At 47.2% G+C, this 22,579-nt stretch overlaps 9 non-coding genes across 9 annotated transcripts; all 9 read left to right on the top strand.

Annotated features, from left to right (window-relative positions):
- Positions 1 to 7,726: 7,726 nt before the first annotated feature.
- Trnat-ugu lies at positions 7,727 to 7,801 on the top strand. The gene has a single exon. It is a non-coding gene; the product is annotated as a tRNA-Thr (tRNA).
- Positions 7,802 to 8,055: 254 nt separating this feature from the next.
- Trnat-ugu lies at positions 8,056 to 8,130 on the top strand. The gene has a single exon. It is a non-coding gene; the product is annotated as a tRNA-Thr (tRNA).
- A 1,899-nt stretch (positions 8,131 to 10,029) lies between these two features.
- Trnat-ugu lies at positions 10,030 to 10,104 on the top strand. Its single transcript has one exon. It is a non-coding gene; the product is annotated as a tRNA-Thr (tRNA).
- Positions 10,105 to 10,687: 583 nt separating this feature from the next.
- On the top strand, positions 10,688 to 10,762 carry Trnat-ugu. Its single transcript has one exon. It is a non-coding gene; the product is annotated as a tRNA-Thr (tRNA).
- A 254-nt stretch (positions 10,763 to 11,016) lies between these two features.
- On the top strand, positions 11,017 to 11,091 carry Trnat-ugu. The gene has a single exon. It is a non-coding gene; the product is annotated as a tRNA-Thr (tRNA).
- Positions 11,092 to 11,345: 254 nt separating this feature from the next.
- On the top strand, positions 11,346 to 11,420 carry Trnat-ugu. The gene has a single exon. It is a non-coding gene; the product is annotated as a tRNA-Thr (tRNA).
- A 583-nt stretch (positions 11,421 to 12,003) lies between these two features.
- Trnat-ugu lies at positions 12,004 to 12,078 on the top strand. The gene has a single exon. It is a non-coding gene; the product is annotated as a tRNA-Thr (tRNA).
- A 254-nt stretch (positions 12,079 to 12,332) lies between these two features.
- Positions 12,333 to 12,407, top strand: Trnat-ugu. The gene has a single exon. It is a non-coding gene; the product is annotated as a tRNA-Thr (tRNA).
- Positions 12,408 to 14,961: 2,554 nt separating this feature from the next.
- Positions 14,962 to 15,036, top strand: Trnat-ugu. The gene has a single exon. It is a non-coding gene; the product is annotated as a tRNA-Thr (tRNA).
- The last annotated feature ends 7,543 nt before the right edge of the window (positions 15,037 to 22,579 follow it).

The following is a 22,579-nucleotide window of genomic DNA, read 5'->3' as shown; positions in this document are numbered from 1 at the left end:
CGAAGACTTGGGGAAAAGTATGCTGCGCAGTACCTAAATATGACCTGATGCTAGTAATAGGAGATTTTAATGCAAAAATAGGGAAGAATGAAAATCCTTTTGGAGTTTCTGGAAAATATTCACTACATGAAGAAAACAACGACAACAGAGACTTACTATGGAGGTGTGCAGTCAATGGAGTACTCAGTCAGATTGACCATATTTTAGTGATTGCACGCCACTCGACGTCAGTTACGGATGTACGGAGCTGCGAGGACCAAACTATGATTCAGACCACTTCGTGATAAAATCAGTCTTGAGAGAGAAACTGTCACTAACAAATGGCAACAGAATAGCAAATATGATGAAATGGGATACTGACAAACTGAACATCTCGAAGTAAAAAAATATCAAGTAACACTAAGCAGAAAGTTGACTAATCAAGAGACAGCAGTAGGAGTAGATGAAAGATAGAACAGCATTGAAAAAGCCATTAAGGATGCTGCAGAGGAAATAATAGGCGTAAGAGGGAATAGAAGAACCCAGGAATGGTTTGATGAAGATTGCAGGTTAGCAGCAAAGGCAAAGAACAGGGCAAGAACAAAAGAGCTACAGAGAGAAACCAGAAATAAAATGGAACAATATAGAGAATTAAGGAGAAGAGCTAAAGAGAAAGAAAAGAGAGTGGAATGAGAAGAAATTTCAAGAACTAGAAGAATTAAAGGAACGGAGTGAAATAAGAAAGTTCTATCATGCCATAGGCAAAACGAAGAATGGATTCCAACCAAAAACAATGGCCTGTTCCGGTAAAGACTGGAAGATGATGAGGAAGAACAGATAGCGGGAAGATGGGCAGAGTATTTCAAAGATACACTAAGCACCAGCCTAGAAGATGAAGAGACAGCCACACAGGAGGAAAGAGTGGAGCTGGAAGTAAACAACGACACCAAAGAAACAAGAAAGCCAACACTACAAGAGGTCTTCCAGGCTGTGCACAAGTCAAAAAACAATCGAGCCCCTGGGGAAGACAGCATAATTGCTGACTTAATAAAATCTGGTGGTCAGGCTGTAATAAAGGAACTGCACACATTAATATCAGATATTTGGGAAACAGAAACTATGCCACATAATTGGAAAATTGGAATAATAATTCTCATTTATAAGAAAGGGGACAGAACAGCATGTGAAAACTATAGAGGTGTAACATTCCTAAGGACAGGACAGGACAAGTACATTAAACGAAAGGATACAGAAGTGTGCAGAAGGCATACTAGGGGAATATCAGTGTGGCTTTCGACCAGGCAGAGGAACAACTGATCAAATATTTGTGATAAGACAAATGATGGAAAAGTTCTATGAATATGATATAGATCTGCATTTCATATTCATCGACTTCAAACAAGCCTTTGACTTCATAAATTGGCAAGAGTTATACAGAGTTTTGAAAGAAGTTGATATATGTGCTAAACTAATAAGACTAATCAGAATAACGATGACAGAGACAAGAGCAAAAGTAAAGGTCCTTAGTAGAACAAGTGAAAGCTTTGACTTTAGTAAAGGTGTGAAGCAAGGGGATAGTCTCTCCACTGTCCTATTCAACATAGCCCTGCATAGTGTAGTAAATAAAATCAACAAAAGAGGCACCATATTTATGAAAACTAGCCAGATATGTGCATACGCTGATGACATTGCTATAGTAGGAAGAAATACCAATACACTCCTAGAAACATACCGGGCAATGGAAACAGAAGCCTTAAAACTGGCCTCATAGTAAATGAAAACAAAACAAAATATATGGTAATGTCACAATGTGAGACCAGAAGAACCCCTAAAAACCTAAACATCAATGGGAAATGCTTCAATGCAGTGTCCTCTTTTAACTACTTGGGTGCCCTAATAACAAATGATAACAGTATTGGAAAGGCTATAAGGGAAATAATACAAGCAGGAAACAGAGCTTACTTTACAAATATGCAACTTTTCAAAAATAGCCTTGTTACAAGAAAAACTAAACTGCTAATATATAATTCTCTAGTACGCCCAGTTATCACATACGGGTCAGAGTTATGGACGTTGACAGAACACGATAAAAATGCGCTAAGAACCATTGAGCGGAAAATGCTACACAAAATCCATGGGCCAATAAGGTAGGAAGAAGGCTGGAGAATACGCTACAATGCCGAATTACAAAAGTTAATACAAGGCATGGACATAGTAAAATTTGTGAAATCACGGCGAATACGATGGCTAGGACCCTTGGAGAGAATGGCAAACTCCAGAGAAAATGATGAAAGGTGTGATCCATTCAATTAGGCGAAAAGGGAGACCTAGAAGAAGTTGGATCGACGAGGTAATACTGGATATCACCAGCATGGGAGTCGGGGGTGGAAAAGAGCAGCAAATAACCGAGAAGTGTGGAGGAAGATTGTTGAAGAAGCCAAGGCTCACGAAGGGCTGTAGCGCTACTGAAGAAGAAGAAGAGTCGCACTATCCTCTGTGCCCTCGGTGGCTGAGATGGATAGAGCGTCTGCCATGTAAGCAGGAGATCCCGGGTTCGAGTCCCGGCCGGGTCACACATTTTCAGCTGTATCCATTGATGTATATCAACGACAAATGATGAATGCTGTGATCCATTCAGTTAGGCGGAAAGGGAGACCTAGAAGAAGTTGGATCGACGAGGTAATAATGGATATCACTAGCATGGGAGTCCGGGGGTGGAAAAGAGCAGCAAATAACTGAGAAGTGTGGAGAAGATTGTTGAAGAATCCAAGGCTCACGAAGGGCTGTAGCGCTACTGAAGAATCAGAAGAGTCGCACTATCCTCTGTGCCCTCGGTGGCTGAGATGGATAGAGCGTCTGCCATGTAAGCAGGAGATCCCGGGTTCGAGTCCCGGCCGGGTCACACATTTTCAGCTGTATCCATTGATGTATATCAACGACAAATGATGAATGCTGTGATCCATTCAGTTAGGCGGAAAGGGAGACCTAGAAGAAGTTGGATCGACGAGGTAATAATGGATATCACCAGTATGGGAGTCCGGGGGTGGAAAAGAGCAGCAAATAACTGAGAAGTGTGGAGAAGATTGTTGAAGAAGCCAAGGCTCACGAAGGGCTGTAGCGCTACTGAAGAAGAAGAGTCGCACTATCCTCTGTGCCCTCGGTGGCTGAGATGGATAGAGCGTCTGCCATGTAAGCAGGAGATCCCGGGTTCGAGTCCCGGCCGGGTCACACATTTTCAGCTGTATCCATTGATGTATATCAACGACAAATGATGAATGCTGTGATCCATTCAGTTAGGCGGAAAGGGAGACCTAGAAGAAGTTGGATCGACGAGGTAATAATGGATATCACTAGCATGGGAGTCCGGGGGTGGAAAAGAGCAGCAAATAACTGAGAAGTGTGGAGAAGATTGTTGAAGAAGCCAAGGCTCACGAAGGGCTGTAGCGCTACTGAAGAAGAAGAGTCGCACTATCCTCTGTGCCCTCGGTGGCTGAGATGGATAGAGCGTCTGCCATGTAAGCAGGAGATCCCGGGTTCGAGTCCCGGCCGGGTCACACATTTTCAGCTGTATCCATTGATGTATATCAACGACAAATGATGAATGCTGTGATCCATTCAGTTAGGCGGAAAGGGAGACCTAGAAGAAGTTGGATCGACGAGGTAATAATGGATATCACTAGCATGGGAGTCCGGGGGTGGAAAAGAGCAGCAAATAACTGAGAAGTGTGGAGAAGATTGTTGAAGAAGCCAAGGCTCACGAAGGGCTGTAGCGCTACTGAAGAAGAAGAGTCGCACTATCCTCTGTGCCCTCGGTGGCTGAGATGGATAGAGCGTCTGCCATGTAAGCAGGAGATCCCGGGTTCGAGTCCCGGCCGGGTCACACATTTTCAGCTGTATCCATTGATGTATATCAACGACAAATGATGAATGCTGTGATCCATTCAGTTAGGCGGAAAGGGAGACCTAGAAGAAGTTGGATCGACGAGGTAATAATGGATATCACTAGCATGGGAGTCCGGGGGTGGAAAAGAGCAGCAAATAACTGAGAAGTGTGGAGAAGATTGTTGAAGAAGCCAAGGCTCACGAAGGGCTGTAGCGCTACTGAAGAAGAAGAGTCGCACTATCCTCTGTGCCCTCGGTGGCTGAGATGGATAGAGCGTCTGCCATGTAAGCAGGAGATCCCGGGTTCGAGTCCCGGCCGGGTCACACATTTTCAGCTGTATCCATTGATGTATATCAACGACAAATGATGAATGCTGTGATCCATTCAGTTAGGCGGAAAGGGAGACCTAGAAGAAGTTGGATCGACGAGGTAATAATGGATATCACTAGCATGGGAGTCCGGGGGTGGAAAAGAGCAGCAAATAACCGAGAAGTGTGGAGGAAGATTGTTGAAGAAGCCAAGGCTCACGAAGGGCTGTAGCGCTACTGAAGAAGAAGAAGAGTCGCACTATCCTCTGTGCCCTCGGTGGCTGAGATGGATAGAGCGTCTGCCATGTAAGCAGGAGATCCCGGGTTCGAGTCCCGGCCGGGTCACACATTTTCAGCTGTATCCATTGATGTATATCAACGACAAATGATGAATGCTGTGATCCATTCAGTTAGGCGGAAAGGGAGACCTAGAAGAAGTTGGATCGACGAGGTAATAATGGATATCACTAGCATGGGAGTCCGGGGGTGGAAAAGAGCAGCAAATAACTGAGAAGTGTGGAGAAGATTGTTGAAGAATCCAAGGCTCACGAAGGGCTGTAGCGCTACTGAAGAATCAGAAGAGTCGCACTATCCTCTGTGCCCTCGGTGGCTGAGATGGATAGAGCGTCTGCCATGTAAGCAGGAGATCCCGGGTTCGAGTCCCGGCCGGGTCACACATTTTCAGCTGTATCCATTGATGTATATCAACGACAAATGATGAATGCTGTGATCCATTCAGTTAGGCGGAAAGGGAGACCTAGAAGAAGTTGGATCGACGAGGTAATAATGGATATCACTAGCATGGGAGTCCGGGGGTGGAAAAGAGCAGCAAATAACTGAGAAGTGTGGAGAAGATTGTTGAAGAATCCAAGGCTCACGAAGGGCTGTAGCGCTACTGAAGAATCAGAAGAGTCGCACTATCCTCTGTGCCCTCGGTGGCTGAGATGGATAGAGCGTCTGCCATGTAAGCAGGAGATCCCGGGTTCGAGTCCCGGCCGGGTCACACATTTTCAGCTGTATCCATTGATGTATATCAACGACAAATGATGAATGCTGTGATCCATTCAGTTAGGCGGAAAGGGAGACCTAGAAGAAGTTGGATCGACGAGGTAATAATGGATATCACTAGCATGGGAGTCCGGGGGTGGAAAAGAGCAGCAAATAACCGAGAAGTGTGGAGGAAGATTGTTGAAGAAGCCAAGGCTCACGAAGGGCTGTAGCGCTACTGAAGAAGAAGAAGAGTCGCACTATCCTCTGTGCCCTCGGTGGCTGAGATGGATAGAGCGTCTGCCATGTAAGCAGGAGATCCCGGGTTCGAGTCCCGGCCGGGTCACACATTTTCAGCTGTATCCATTGATGTATATCAACGACAAATGATGAATGCTGTGATCCATTCAGTTAGGCGGAAAGGGAGACCTAGAAGAAGTTGGATCGACGAGGTAATAATGGATATCACTAGCATGGGAGTCCGGGGGTGGAAAAGAGCAGCAAATAACTGAGAAGTGTGGAGAAGATTGTTGAAGAAGCCAAGGCTCACGAAGGGCTGTAGCGCTACTGAAGAATCAGAAGAGTCGCACTATCCTCTGTGCCCTCGGTGGCTGAGATGGATAGAGCGTCTGCCATGTAAGCAGGAGATCCCGGGTTCGAGTCCCGGCCGGGTCACACATTTTCAGCTGTATCCATTGATGTATATCAACGACAAATGATGAATGCTGTGATCCATTCAGTTAGGCGGAAAGGGAGACCTAGAAGAAGTTGGATCGACGAGGTAATAATGGATATCACTAGCATGGGAGTCCGGGGGTGGAAAAGAGCAGCAAATAACCGAGAAGTGTGGAGGAAGATTGTTGAAGAAGCCAAGGCTCACGAAGGGCTGTAGCGCTACTGAAGAAGAAGAAGAGTCGCACTATCCTCTGTGCCCTCGGTGGCTGAGATGGATAGAGCGTCTGCCATGTAAGCAGGAGATCCCGGGTTCGAGTCCCGGCCGGGTCACACATTTTCAGCTGTATCCATTGATGTATATCAACGACAAATGATGAATGCTGTGATCCATTCAGTTAGGCGGAAAGGGAGACCTAGAAGAAGTTGGATCGACGAGGTAATAATGGATATCACTAGCATGGGAGTCCGGGGGTGGAAAAGAGCAGCAAATAACTGAGAAGTGTGGAGAAGATTGTTGAAGAAGCCAAGGCTCACGAAGGGCTGTAGCGCTACTGAAGAATCAGAAGAGTCGCACTATCCTCTGTGCCCTCGGTGGCTGAGATGGATAGAGCGTCTGCCATGTAAGCAGGAGATCCCGGGTTCGAGTCCCGGCCGGGTCACACATTTTCAGCTGTATCCATTGATGTATATCAACGACAAATGATGAATGCTGTGATCCATTCAGTTAGGCGGAAAGGGAGACCTAGAAGAAGTTGGATCGACGAGGTAATAATGGATATCACTAGCATGGGAGTCCGGGGGTGGAAAAGAGCAGCAAATAACTGAGAAGTGTGGAGAAGATTGTTGAAGAAGCCAAGGCTCACGAAGGGCTGTAGCGCTACTGAAGAAGAAGAGTCGCACTATCCTCTGTGCCCTCGGTGGCTGAGATGGATAGAGCGTCTGCCATGTAAGCAGGAGATCCCGGGTTCGAGTCCCGGCCGGGTCACACATTTTCAGCTGTATCCATTGATGTATATCAACGACAAATGATGAATGCTGTGATCCATTCAGTTAGGCGGAAAGGGAGACCTAGAAGAAGTTGGATCGACGAGGTAATAATGGATATCACTAGCATGGGAGTCCGGGGGTGGAAAAGAGCAGCAAATAACTGAGAAGTGTGGAGAAGATTGTTGAAGAAGCCAAGGCTCACGAAGGGCTGTAGCGCTACTGAAGAAGAAGAGTCGCACTATCCTCTGTGCCCTCGGTGGCTGACATGGATAGAGCGTCTGCCATGTAAGCAGGAGATCCCGGGTTCGAGTCCCGGCCGGGTCACACATTTTCAGCTGTATCCATTGATGTATATCAACGACAAATGATGAATGCTGTGATCCATTCAGTTAGGCGGAAAGGGAGACCTAGAAGAAGTTGGATCGACGAGGTAATAATGGATATCACTAGCATGGGAGTCCGGGGGTGGAAAAGAGCAGCAAATAACTGAGAAGTGTGGAGAAGATTGTTGAAGAAGCCAAGGCTCACGAAGGGCTGTAGCGCTACTGAAGAATCAGAAGAGTCGCACTATCCTCTGTGCCCTCGGTGGCTGAGATGGATAGAGCGTCTGCCATGTAAGCAGGAGATCCCGGGTTCGAGTCCCGGCCGGGTCACACATTTTCAGCTGTATCCATTGATGTATATCAACGACAAATGATGAATGCTGTGATCCATTCAGTTAGGCGGAAAGGGAGACCTAGAAGAAGTTGGATCGACGAGGTAATAATGGATATCACTAGCATGGGAGTCCGGGGGTGGAAAAGAGCAGCAAATAACTGAGAAGTGTGGAGAAGATTGTTGAAGAAGCCAAGGCTCACGAAGGGCTGTAGCGCTACTGAAGAAGAAGAAGAGTCGCACTATCCTCTGTGCCCTCGGTGGCTGAGATGGATAGAGCGTCTGCCATGTAAGCAGGAGATCCCGGGTTCGAGTCCCGGCCGGGGCACGCATTTTCAGCTGTATCCATTGATGAATATCAACGACAAATGATGAATGCTGTGATCCATTCAGTTAGGCGGAAAGGGAGACCTAGAAGAAGTTGGATCGACGAGGTAATAATGGATATCACTAGCATGGGAGTCCGGGGGTGGAAAAGAGCAGCAAATAACTGAGAAGTGTGGAGAAGATTGTTGAAGAAGCCAAGGCTCACGAAGGGCTGTAGCGCTACTGAAGAATCAGAAGAGTCGCACTATCCTCTGTGCCCTCGGTGGCTGAGATGGATAGAGCGTCTGCCATGTAAGCAGGAGATCCCGGGTTCGAGTCCCGGCCGGGGCACGCATTTTCAGCTGTCCCCATTGATGAATATCAACGACAAATGATGAATGCTGTGATCCATTCAGTTAGGCGGAAAGGGAGACCTAGAAGAAGTTGGATCGACGAGGTAATAATGGATATCACTAGCATGGGAGTCCGGGGGTGGAAAAGAGCAGCAAATAACTGAGAAGTGTGGAGAAGATTGTTGAAGAAGCCAAGGCTCACGAAGGGCTGTAGCGCTACTGAAGAATCAGAAGAGTCGCACTATCCTCTGTGCCCTCGGTGGCTGAGATGGATAGAGCGTCTGCCATGTAAGCAGGAGATCCCGGGTTCGAGTCCCGGCCGGGTCACACATTTTCAGCTGTATCCATTGATGTATATCAACGACAAATGATGAATGCTGTGATCCATTCAGTTAGGCGGAAAGGGAGACCTAGAAGAAGTTGGATCGACGAGGTAATAATGGATATCACTAGCATGGGAGTCCGGGGGTGGAAAAGAGCAGCAAATAACTGAGAAGTGTGGAGAAGATTGTTGAAGAAGCCAAGGCTCACGAAGGGCTGTAGCGCTACTGAAGAATCAGAAGAGTCGCACTATCCTCTGTGCCCTCGGTGGCTGAGATGGATAGAGCGTCTGCCATGTAAGCAGGAGATCCCGGGTTCGAGTCCCGGCCGGGTCACACATTTTCAGCTGTATCCATTGATGTATATCAACGACAAATGATGAAAGGTGTGATCCATTCAGTTAGGCGGAAAGGGAGACCTAGAAGAAGTTGGATCGACGAGGTAATAATGGATATCACCAGTATGGGAGTCCGGGGGTGGAAAAGAGCAGCAAATAACTGAGAAGTGTGGAGAAGATTGTTGAAGAAGCCAAGGCTCACGAAGGGCTGTAGCGCTACTGAAGAATCAGAAGAGTCGCACTATCCTCTGTGCCCTCGGTGGCTGAGATGGATAGAGCGTCTGCCATGTAAGCAGGAGATCCCGGGTTCGAGTCCCGGCCGGGTCACACATTTTCAGCTGTATCCATTGATGTATATCAACGACAAATGATGAAAGGTGTGATCCATTCAGTTAGGCGGAAAGGGAGACCTAGAAGAAGTTGGATCGACGAGGTAATAATGGATATCACCAGTATGGGAGTCCGGGGGTGGAAAAGAGCAGCAAATAACTGAGAAGTGTGGAGAAGATTGTTGAAGAAGCCAAGGCTCACGAAGGGCTGTAGCGCTACTGAAGAATCAGAAGAGTCGCACTATCCTCTGTGCCCTCGGTGGCTGAGATGGATAGAGCGTCTGCCATGTAAGCAGGAGATCCCGGGTTCGAGTCCCGGCCGGGTCACACATTTTCAGCTGTATCCATTGATGTATATCAACGACAAATGATGAATGCTGTGATCCATTCAGTTAGGCGGAAAGGGAGACCTAGAAGAAGTTGGATCGACGAGGTAATAATGGATATCACTAGCATGGGAGTCCGGGGGTGGAAAAGAGCAGCAAATAACTGAGAAGTGTGGAGAAGATTGTTGAAGAAGCCAAGGCTCACGAAGGGCTGTAGCGCTACTGAAGAAGAAGAAGAGTCGCACTATCCTCTGTGCCCTCGGTGGCTGAGATGGATAGAGCGTCTGCCATGTAAGCAGGAGATCCCGGGTTCGAGTCCCGGCCGGGTCACACATTTTCAGCTGTATCCATTGATGTATATCAACGACAAATGATGAATGCTGTGATCCATTCAGTTAGGCGGAAAGGGAGACCTAGAAGAAGTTGGATCGACGAGGTAATAATGGATATCACTAGCATGGGAGTCCGGGGGTGGAAAAGAGCAGCAAATAACTGAGAAGTGTGGAGAAGATTGTTGAAGAAGCCAAGGCTCACGAAGGGCTGTAGCGCTACTGAAGAATCAGAAGAGTCGCACTATCCTCTGTGCCCTCGGTGGCTGAGATGGATAGAGCGTCTGCCATGTAAGCAGGAGATCCCGGGTTCGAGTCCCGGCCGGGGCACGCATTTTCAGCTGTATCCATTGATGAATATCAACGACAAATGATGAATGCTGTGATCCATTCAGTTAGGCGGAAAGGGAGACCTAGAAGAAGTTGGATCGACGAGGTAATAATGGATATCACTAGCATGGGAGTCCGGGGGTGGAAAAGAGCAACAAATAACTGAGAAGTGTGGAGAAGATTGTTGAAGAAGCCAAGGCTCACGAAGGGCTGTAGCGCTACTGAAGAAGAAGAAGAGTCGCACTATCCTCTGTGCCCTCGGTGGCTGAGATGGATAGAGCGTCTGCCATGTAAGCAGGAGATCCCGGGTTCGAGTCCCGGCCGGGTCACACATTTTCAGCTGTATCCATTGATGTATATCAACGACAAATGATGAATGCTGTGATCCATTCAGTTAGGCGGAAAGGGAGACCTAGAAGAAGTTGGATCGACGAGGTAATAATGGATATCACTAGCATGGGAGTCCGGGGGTGGAAAAGAGCAGCAAATAACTGAGAAGTGTGGAGAAGATTGTTGAAGAAGCCAAGGCTCACGAAGGGCTGTAGCGCTACTGAAGAAGAAGAAGAGTCGCACTATCCTCTGTGCCCTCGGTGGCTGAGATGGATAGAGCGTCTGCCATGTAAGCAGGAGATCCCGGGTTCGAGTCCCGGCCGGGGCACGCATTTTCAGCTGTATCCATTGATGAATATCAACGACAAATGATGAATGCTGTGATCCATTCAGTTAGGCGGAAAGGGAGACCTAGAAGAAGTTGGATCGACGAGGTAATAATGGATATCACCAGTATGGGAGTCCGGGGGTGGAAAAGAGCAGCAAATAACTGAGAAGTGTGGAGAAGATTGTTGAAGAAGCCAAGGCTCACGAAGGGCTGTAGCGCTACTGAAGAAGAAGAAGAGTCGCACTATCCTCTGTGCCCTCGGTGGCTGAGATGGATAGAGCGTCTGCCATGTAAGCAGGAGATCCCGGGTTCGAGTCCCGGCCGGGGCACGCATTTTCAGCTGTATCCATTGATGAATATCAACGACAAATGATGAATGCTGTGATCCATTCAGTTAGGCGGAAAGGGAGACCTAGAAGAAGTTGGATCGACGAGGTAATAATGGATATCACCAGTATGGGAGTCCGGGGGTGGAAAAGAGCAGCAAATAACTGAGAAGTGTGGAGAAGATTGTTGAAGAAGCCAAGGCTCACGAAGGGCTGTAGCGCTACTGAAGAAGAAGAAGAGTCGCACTATCCTCTGTGCCCTCGGTGGCTGAGATGGATAGAGCGTCTGCCATGTAAGCAGGAGATCCCGGGTTCGAGTCCCGGCCGGGGCACGCATTTTCAGCTGTATCCATTGATGAATATCAACGACAAATGATGAATGCTGTGATCCATTCAGTTAGGCGGAAAGGGAGACCTAGAAGAAGTTGGATCGACGAGGTAATAATGGATATCACCAGTATGGGAGTCCGGGGGTGGAAAAGAGCAGCAAATAACTGAGAAGTGTGGAGAAGATTGTTGAAGAAGCCAAGGCTCACGAAGGGCTGTAGCGCTACTGAAGAAGAAGAAGAGTCGCACTATCCTCTGTGCCCTCGGTGGCTGAGATGGATAGAGCGTCTGCCATGTAAGCAGGAGATCCCGGGTTCGAGTCCCGGCCGGGTCACACATTTTCAGCTGTATCCATTGATGTATATCAACGACAAATGATGAATGCTGTGATCCATTCAGTTAGGCGGAAAGGGAGACCTAGAAGAAGTTGGATCGACGAGGTAATAATGGATATCACTAGCATGGGAGTCCGGGGGTGGAAAAGAGCAGCAAATAACTGAGAAGTGTGGAGAAGATTGTTGAAGAAGCCAAGGCTCACGAAGGGCTGTAGCGCTACTGAAGAAGAAGAAGAGTCGCACTATCCTCTGTGCCCTCGGTGGCTGAGATGGATAGAGCGTCTGCCATGTAAGCAGGAGATCCCGGGTTCGAGTCCCGGCCGGGGCACGCATTTTCAGCTGTATCCATTGATGAATATCAACGACAAATGATGAATGCTGTGATCCATTCAGTTAGGCGGAAAGGGAGACCTAGAAGAAGTTGGATCGACGAGGTAATAATGGATATCACTAGCATGGGAGTCCGGGGGTGGAAAAGAGCAGCAAATAACTGAGAAGTGTGGAGAAGATTGTTGAAGAAGCCAAGGCTCACGAAGGGCTGTAGCGCTACTGAAGAATCAGAAGAGTCGCACTATCCTCTGTGCCCTCGGTGGCTGAGATGGATAGAGCGTCTGCCATGTAAGCAGGAGATCCCGGGTTCGAGTCCCGGCCGGGGCACGCATTTTCAGCTGTCCCCATTGATGAATATCAACGACAAATGATGAATGCTGTGATCCATTCAGTTAGGCGGAAAGGGAGACCTAGAAGAAGTTGGATCGACGAGGTAATAATGGATATCACTAGCATGGGAGTCCGGGGGTGGAAAAGAGCAGCAAATAACTGAGAAGTGTGGAGAAGATTGTTGAAGAAGCCAAGGCTCACGAAGGGCTGTAGCGCTACTGAAGAATCAGAAGAGTCGCACTATCCTCTGTGCCCTCGGTGGCTGAGATGGATAGAGCGTCTGCCATGTAAGCAGGAGATCCCGGGTTCGAGTCCCGGCCGGGTCACACATTTTCAGCTGTATCCATTGATGTATATCAACGACAAATGATGAATGCTGTGATCCATTCAGTTAGGCGGAAAGGGAGACCTAGAAGAAGTTGGATCGACGAGGTAATAATGGATATCACTAGCATGGGAGTCCGGGGGTGGAAAAGAGCAGCAAATAACTGAGAAGTGTGGAGAAGATTGTTGAAGAAGCCAAGGCTCACGAAGGGCTGTAGCGCTACTGAAGAATCAGAAGAGTCGCACTATCCTCTGTGCCCTCGGTGGCTGAGATGGATAGAGCGTCTGCCATGTAAGCAGGAGATCCCGGGTTCGAGTCCCGGCCGGGTCACACATTTTCAGCTGTATCCATTGATGTATATCAACGACAAATGATGAAAGGTGTGATCCATTCAGTTAGGCGGAAAGGGAGACCTAGAAGAAGTTGGATCGACGAGGTAATAATGGATATCACCAGTATGGGAGTCCGGGGGTGGAAAAGAGCAGCAAATAACTGAGAAGTGTGGAGAAGATTGTTGAAGAAGCCAAGGCTCACGAAGGGCTGTAGCGCTACTGAAGAATCAGAAGAGTCGCACTATCCTCTGTGCCCTCGGTGGCTGAGATGGATAGAGCGTCTGCCATGTAAGCAGGAGATCCCGGGTTCGAGTCCCGGCCGGGTCACACATTTTCAGCTGTATCCATTGATGTATATCAACGACAAATGATGAAAGGTGTGATCCATTCAGTTAGGCGGAAAGGGAGACCTAGAAGAAGTTGGATCGACGAGGTAATAATGGATATCACCAGTATGGGAGTCCGGGGGTGGAAAAGAGCAGCAAATAACTGAGAAGTGTGGAGAAGATTGTTGAAGAAGCCAAGGCTCACGAAGGGCTGTAGCGCTACTGAAGAATCAGAAGAGTCGCACTATCCTCTGTGCCCTCGGTGGCTGAGATGGATAGAGCGTCTGCCATGTAAGCAGGAGATCCCGGGTTCGAGTCCCGGCCGGGTCACACATTTTCAGCTGTATCCATTGATGTATATCAACGACAAATGATGAATGCTGTGATCCATTCAGTTAGGCGGAAAGGGAGACCTAGAAGAAGTTGGATCGACGAGGTAATAATGGATATCACCAGTATGGGAGTCCGGGGGTGGAAAAGAGCAGCAAATAACTGAGAAGTGTGGAGAAGATTGTTGAAGAAGCCAAGGCTCACGAAGGGCTGTAGCGCTACTGAAGAATCAGAAGAGTCGCACTATCCTCTGTGCCCTCGGTGGCTGAGATGGATAGAGCGTCTGCCATGTAAGCAGGAGATCCCGGGTTCGAGTCCCGGCCGGGTCACACATTTTCAGCTGTATCCATTGATGTATATCAACGACAAATGATGAATGCTGTGATCCATTCAGTTAGGCGGAAAGGGAGACCTAGAAGAAGTTGGATCGACGAGGTAATAATGGATATCACTAGCATGGGAGTCCGGGGGTGGAAAAGAGCAGCAAATAACTGAGAAGTGTGGAGAAGATTGTTGAAGAAGCCAAGGCTCACGAAGGGCTGTAGCGCTACTGAAGAATCAGAAGAGTCGCACTATCCTCTGTGCCCTCGGTGGCTGAGATGGATAGAGCGTCTGCCATGTAAGCAGGAGATCCCGGGTTCGAGTCCCGGCCGGGTCACACATTTTCAGCTGTATCCATTGATGTATATCAACGACAAATGATGAATGCTGTGATCCATTCAGTTAGGCGGAAAGGGAGACCTAGAAGAAGTTGGATCGACGAGGTAATAATGGATATCACTAGCATGGGAGTCCGGGGGTGTAAAAGAGCAGCAAATAACTGAGAAGTGTGGAGAAGATTGTTGAAGAATCCAAGGCTCACGAAGGGCTGTAGCGCTACTGAAGAATCAGAAGAGTCGCACTATCCTCTGTGCCCTCGGTGGCTGAGATGGATAGAGCGTCTGCCATGTAAGCAGGAGGTCCCGGGTTCGAGTCCCGGCCGGGTCACACATTTTCAGCTGTATCCATTGATGTATATCAACGACAAATGATGAATGCTGTGATCCATTCAGTTAGGCGGAAAGGGAGACCTAGAAGAAGTTGGATCGACGAGGTAATAATGGATATCACCAGTATGGGAGTCCGGGGGTGGAAAAGAGCAGCAAATAACTGAGAAGTGTGGAGAAGATTGTTGAAGAAGCCAAGGCTCACGAAGGGCTGTAGCGCTACTGAAGAAGAAGAGTCGCACTATCCTCTGTGCCCTCGGTGGCTGAGATGGATAGAGCGTCTGCCATGTAAGCAGGAGATCCCGGGTTCGAGTCCCGGCCGGGGCACGCATTTTCAGCTGTCCCCATTGATGAATATCAACAACACGTGTCGGCAGCTAATGGTTTCGATTTAATTATAATTTCATTGTAGAGAAGCTGCATGGTCATCAGTTCTTTCGCGAACAGATACCGTCTTCATTTTGGACGATTTGAGGGAATGATTGGCCATCTAGATCGCTTGACACGAATCCCGTCGAACTCTTTAAGGGATGTAATCGAGAGGTCAACTCGTGCAAAAAATAGAGGCAGCAAAGCTCAGTAATGCTGCAGGGAATTTCAAACGACTTATTGAGTCCGTGCCACGTCGAGCTACGGCAGTACGCCGGACAAAAGAAGGTCCGACACGATATTAGGTGTCCCATGACTCTTGGCACCTCAGTGTAAAGCCGGAAGCAGGGAACAATGGTAGCCGCGAGGACAGGAATCGTAAGGTCGCCTTGTGGAATTCATTTCAATAAAAAGTACGTACACTACTGGCCATTAAAATTGCTACACCACGAAGATGACGTGCCACAGACGCGAAATTTAACCGACAGGAAGAAGATGCTGTCATGTGCAAATGATTAGCTTTTCAGAGCATGCACACAAGTTTGGCGCCGGTGGCGACACCTACAACGTGCTGACATGAGGAAAGTTTCTAACCGATTTCTCCTACACATACAGCAGTTGCCTGGTGTTGCCTGGTGAAACGTTGTTGTGATGCCTCATGTAAGGAGGAGAAATGCGTACCATCACGTTTCCGACTTTGATAAAGGTCGGATTGTAGCCTATCGCGATTGCGGTGTATCGTATCGCGACACTGCTGCTCGTGTTGGTCGAAATCCAATGACTGCTAGCAGAATATGGAATCGGTCGGTTCAGGAGGGTAATACGGAACGCCGTGCTGGATCCCAACGGCCTCGTATCACTAGCAGTCGAGATGACAGGCATCTTATCTGCATGGCTGTAATGGATCGTGCAGCCACGTCTCGATCCCTGAGTCAACAGATGGGGACGTTTGCAAGACGATAACCATGTGCACGAACAGTTCGACGACGTTTGCAGCAGCACGGACTATCAGCTCGGAGACCGTGGCTGCGGTTACCCTTGACGCTTCATCACAGACAGGAGCGCCTGCGATGGTGTACTCGACGACGAATGGCAAAACTTCATTTCTCGGATTTATCCAGGTTCTGTTTACAGCACCGTCACGGTCGCATCCGTGTTTGGCGACATCGCGGTGAACGCACATTGGAAGCGTGTATTCGTCATCGCCATACTGGCGTATCACCCGGCGGTTTCATGTCTCTGTCACCTCTTGTTCACATTGACGGCACTTTGAACAGCGTACGTTACATTTCAGATGTGTTACGTACGACCCGTGGCTCTACCCTTTATTGGATCCCTGCGAAACCCTACATTTCAGCAGGACAATGCACGACCGCATGTTGCAGGTCCTGTACGGACCTTACTGGATACAGAAAATGTTCGACTGCTGCCCTGGCCAGCACATTCACCAGATCTCTCACCAACTGAAAACGTCTGGTCAATGGTGGCCGAGAAACTGGCTAATCACAGTACTCTTGATGAATTGTGGTATCGTGTTGAAGCTGGATGGGCAGTTGTACCTGTACACGCCAACCAAGCTCTGTTTGACTCAATGCCCTGGCGTATCAAGGCCGTTATTACGGCCAGAGGTGGTTGTTCCGGGTACTGATTTCTCAGGATCTATGCACCCAAACTGCGTGAACATGTAATCAAATGTCAGTTGTAGTATAATAAATATATTTGTCCAATGAATACCCGTTTATCATCTGCATTTCTTCTTGGCTTAGCAATTTTAATGGCCAGTGGTGTATTTATGCCCCTTCATTAGGTAGTGTTACTCCCCGACCGACAATATTTCGGGTTATTCATTGTAAAAGTTCTTATTATGGTTGCCGTGTACGTGTTTTTATCAGGGTTGCCAAGTTAGCGGTATTTCCGCTAAATTTGACGGATTTTACACACTGTCAGCGGGTGAAATTTTGAATTTACCGGTCAACGGATCTTTTAACGTATTTGTGGATCGATGTCTGCAACAATATTTTTCCGCTTAATTCAGTCTTTCCAATATACAATTTGAAATCATATTTAGCGTCAAAAATCCTAAACTGGCAACAATATGGCTCCAGCTAACTCTTCATAATCAGACTTGGTCATAGCGTTCCCCCTGCCTCAACACAACAGAACAATCCTTTCCAGTCTTAGCTGTTTGCTTTTAGCATTGCAGTTACAAGTTACCTTGGACCGAAGTCGGTACAGTGCATAGTGTTGAATTGTTAATGTTTATGGTGCAGTTAATCGCGTTCTGATCAGAAATTTTCTTTACTATTTTATTACTGTCTCATCGAAATGTCGAAGCAAAAGCTCAAAAAACACACCCAAAAGTTTAGGAAAGAGTGGCTTAGCAGCAAACAATTGAGAGACTGGCTTCTTGAGATATCCGCCGATCCTTGTAGTGTGCTATGTCGATTTTGCCAGAGCAATTTAAATTCGCATGTGTCGGATTTATTGAATCATTCAAAAACCAAATAATATGTAAAAGCTGCGGCACCCATTTCTTCACAGGGGCAGTTGAAACTACGAGGTGCGGCTAGAAAAAAACCGGACTGATGCTGGAAAAAACAGTTATTTACAATTATTTACAATTTCATGTTATCTCCTTCAATGTACTCTCCTCCTCGGTCTCTACACCACTCCATACGAATTTTCCACTGTTCATAGCAATGCTGCAGATTATTTTCGGTAAGTCCATACATTACTTCCGTCGCTTTTTCTTTTACTGCTTCAACAGTCTCAAATCTAGTTCCTTTCAAAGCTGACTTGACTTTAGGGAAAAGAAAAAAGTCACAGGGGGCCAAATCAGGTGAGTAGGGTGGATGATCTAAAATGGGAATGCTGTGTTTTGCCAAAAACGTCTTCACTGACAACGCACTGTGAGCTGGGGCATTGTCTTGGTGAAGGATCCGTGACTTTTTCCTCCACAAATCGTTCCGTTTTCTCCGTACTCGCTCACGTAGGGTAGCCAGGACGCTAATGTAGTAATGCTGATTCACTGTTTGTCCCTCTGGTACCCAATGAATGTGCACAATCCCTTTGATGTAAAAAAAAACAATCATCATTGCCTTGAATTTCGATTTTGACATTCGTGCTTTTTTTTGTCGTGGAGAACCAGGAGTTTTCCAATTCATTGATTGGCGTTTAGTTTCGGGATCGTAAGTAAAAAACCACGATTCATCGCAAGTAATAACATTTTGTAAGAAGGTGGGATCACTTTCAATGTTTTCCAGGATGTCAGAACAAATCATTCTTCGGCGTTCCTTCTGTTCAATTGTGAGACACTTTGGAACCATTTTTGAACACACTTTGTTCATGTTGAAACTTTCATGAAGAATCTGCCCAACACTTTCCTTGTCAACTCCTGTTAACTCAGACACTGCTCTTATTGTTAAACGGCGATCTTGTCGAACAAGTTTGCCGATTTTTTCAATGTTTGCATCAGTTTTTGCTGACAATGGTCTGCCAGTGCGAGTGTCATCACTGGTGTCTTCGCGGCCATCTTTAAATCGTTTAAACCACTAAAACACTTGTGTTCGCGATAAACAATCATCGCCGTACACTTGTTGTAACATTACAAACGTTTCACTTGCAGATTTTCCTAGTTTGAAACAAAATTTGATGTTAACACGCTGTTCTTTCTGTACACTCAACATTTTCCGACGCACAGACAAAACGTCAACTACTTAAAAGAGACGCCACGGGCAGACTGAGTGCAGGAGGCAGATGAAACTCGAGCAGTAGGCGGAGCGAGAGTCACGTGACAGGCCACGCGACTTTCAGCCCTATTGCATTCGTTTTATTGTTTCACCAGTACTAGTCCGGTTTTTTTCTAGCCACACCTCGTAGATGCACATGTAGTTAGGCAGTCCAATGAAGTTCCTGTTGCAGAAGCTATCCATTCCGTAATTAGATCTGTGGATCACCTCTGCAGCCTTTCAGAAAGGTGTTCTATAGGTGCTGACCATGTCTCTCAGATGTGTTTGCATAGAAGCGAGTGTGGTGTGATTAAAAACATTCTTTACCCACATTTCAAGGCCAGTTTGGAAAAGGACACAGGAGACGGGTATTTCAGTATACTGTTGGATGAATCTACAGACGTAAGTGCCAGTAAATTGTTAGCTGTGTGTGTGATATTCTTTTCTGAACCTCAAAGTAGTACTGTCTCCACATTCTTGGGAATGGTTAGAGGAAGGCAACGCTGTGGCAGTAACCAGTGGTTTGAAATCTTTACCTAATGAGTACGGCTTGAACATTCATTTAATGCGCGGATTGGGTACTGTCAATGCAGCAGTTATGGTAGGCATCAGTGATGGTGTGTATGAGAATTTGAAAAGAGAAGTTCCTCATCTTGTCTTAATTTCTCGTGTCTCCCATTCAGTGCAGCTGGCGGTATCTTTCTTCTGCCGCAGCTGGAACTTTACCCCGGAATTTGTAATTTTTGTTGTCAGAAACGTATTCTTAGTTTCCCAAGTCTTCATCTCGTCAAATTGGCTACAGAAAGTTATTCAGTGCAATAAATGACGGAACTAATACATTGAAAATAGTTCAGAAGTGCAATATACGTTGGATGTCTATTTTAGAGGCTGTTTCTCGTGCTTTGTCTCAGTAGCCTGAACTAAAACCCGACTTTGAGATAGCAGCGCTTCATAAGAAGTGCTATGCTGCCCAAGTCCTCCATAATACGTGCAGCGATGACGTAAACAAAATTTATCTTATTTTTCTGAATTTCATTCAAATTCTGGAGGCCAATCACAGCTCCTAAAAGATGCTATTTTACTAATCAGTGGGCTCGTAAGGAGAATTGTTGTACCAGGGTAGAGAGGCGATCTTTAAACATCAGATGTTCGCAAATAAAAGTCGCCAAGAATACACACTACTGGCCATTAAAATTGCTACACCAAGAAGAAATACAGATGATAAACGGGTATCATTGGACAAATATATTATACTAGAACTGACATGTGATTACGTTTTCACGCAATTTGGGTGCATAGATCCTTAGAAATCAGTACCCAGAACAACCACCTCTGGCCCTAATGACGGCCTTGATACGCCTGGGCTTTGAGTGAAACAGAGCTCGGAAGGCGTGTACAGGTACAGCTGACCATGCAGCTCCAACACGATACCACAGTTCAACAAGAGTAGTGACTGGTGTATTGTGACGAGCCAGTTGCTCGGCCACCATTTACCAGACGTTTTCAATTTGTGAGAGATCTGGAGAATGTGCTGGCCAGGGCAGCAGGCCCGTACAGGACCTGCAACATGCGGTCGTGCATTATCCTGCTGAAATGTAGGGTTTCGCAGGGATCGAATGAAGGGTAGAGCCACTGGTCGTAACACACCTGAAATGTAACGTCCACTGTTCAAAGTGGCGTCAATGCGAACAAGAGGTGACCAAGACGTGTAACCAATGGCACCCCATAACATCACCCCAGGTGATACGCCAGGCCAGTATGACGATGCCGAATACACGGTTCCAATGTGCGTTCACCACGATGTCGCCAAACACGGATGCGACCATCAAGATGCTATAAACAGAACGTGGATTCATCAGAAAAGATGACTTTTTGTTATTCGTGCACCCAGGTTCGTCGTCGAGTACACCATCGCAGGCGCTCCAGTCTGTGATGCAACGTCAAGGGTAACCGCAGCCACGATCTCCGTGCTGATAGTCCGTGCTGCTGCAAACGTTGTCGAACTGTTCGTGCAGATGGTTGTCGTCTTGCAAACGTCCCCATCTGTTGACTCAGGGATCGAGACGTGGCTGCACGATCCGTTACAGCCGTGCGGATAAGATGCCTGTCACCTCGACTGCTAGTGATACGAGGCCGTCGGGATCCAGCACAGCTTTCCGTATTACCCTCCTGCACCCACCAATTCCATATTCTGCTAACAGTCATTGGATCTCGACCAACGCGAGCAGCAGTGTCGCGATACGATAAACCGCAATCGTGATAGGCTAGAATCCGACCTTTATCAAAGTCGGAAACGTGATGATACGCATTTCTCCTCCTTACACGTGGCATCATAACAACGTTTCACCAGGCAACGCCGGTCATCTGTTGTTTATGTATGAGAAATCGTTTGGAAACTTTCCTCATGTCAGCACGTTGTAGGTGTCGCCACCGGCGCCAACCTTGTGTGAATGCTCTGAAAAGCTAATCATTTGCATATCACAGCACCTTCTTCCTGTCGGTTAAATTTCGCGTCTGTAGCACGTCATGTTCGTGGTGTAGCAATTTTAATGGCCAGTAGTGTATGTTACTAGTCTCTCGCTATATCTTACCGCTAAATTTCTCCGAAGCCATTTTAAATTGTCCAATGCTTTTTCCAAGTCGACAAATCCTGTGAACGTGTCTCGATTTTTCTTTAGTCTTGCTACCATTACCAACCGCAACGTCAGAATTGCCTCTCTGGTACCTTTGCCTTTCCTAAAGCCAAACTCATCGTGATGTAACACATCCTCAATTTTGTTTTCCATTGGTGCCACCTGCTGCTCAAATTGCTGCTCCTGATGCGCCAGAGCCACACGCCGAACACGATGGTCTTCCCTCTCGGTAGTTCCACGTGGCTGTCCGGACCCCTGTCTTCTTGTCACCATACATTCTCGTGGGCATCGCAGCCAGCAGTCATGTACAGTGGCTACGTTCCTGACAAGTCTTTCTGCAATATCGCAGAAGGAACATCCAGCTTCTCGTAGCTCTGTTACGGCGCGTCCGCTCTGCCCCAGTTTCTTGGCAGGCTTCGACTCGTGATTCTCCACTCCTTACTTGCAGTCGTGACTGGCGCCAGCTTCCTAATTTAAAAATGGACAAAGTGGTTATAGCGAGTGCTAGCTTCCTCGTCAGGCGCCTTTTAGCTCAGGAACGAGATAGAAGAAGACGCAACAAAGACCCGAGAAAACGCAGGTGGTGGATGGCAACAGTTATCAGGAGCAGGAAATGGTATAGCGGGAGCCATTTGATGGATGACTAGGATGATGATAACGTACGTTTTGAGACGTTTTGCCACATGTTCGCATCTGATTAGACTGAAGATAGCAAAGGCTGGCAGCAAATTTCGGAAAGCTATTCCAGTTACTCAGCGGTTGGCACTTGCGCTCCGATACCTAGCGAATGGCGATTCCTAATCCAGCCTAATTTACACACATGAAAAACGTTTTGTATCACCTCGGATCCGAGAGTTCCGGAACCTGCACAGAAAATTGGAATACAGATCATTTCCGCCCCTTCTAATGCTCATGAAAACCACACATTCCATGTTGTACCACCATACAGGGGAACCTTCAGAGATTGTGGACCAGATTGCTGTACCGTTAATACCCAGTAGCACGTCCTCTTGCATTGACACATGCCTGTATTCGTCGTGGCATACTATCCGCAAGTTCATAAAGGCACTTGATTGTCCCACTCCTTAACGGCAATTCGGCGTAGATCCCTCAGAGCGGTTGGTGGGTCACGTCGTCCAT

Source organism: Schistocerca americana, chromosome 11 (assembly GCF_021461395.2).
Source record: "Schistocerca americana isolate TAMUIC-IGC-003095 chromosome 11, iqSchAmer2.1, whole genome shotgun sequence".
NCBI lineage: Eukaryota > Metazoa > Arthropoda > Insecta > Orthoptera > Acrididae > Schistocerca > Schistocerca americana.
The sequence above is the reverse complement of the archived record's forward strand: the minus strand, read 5'-3'. Positions and strand labels throughout refer to the sequence as shown.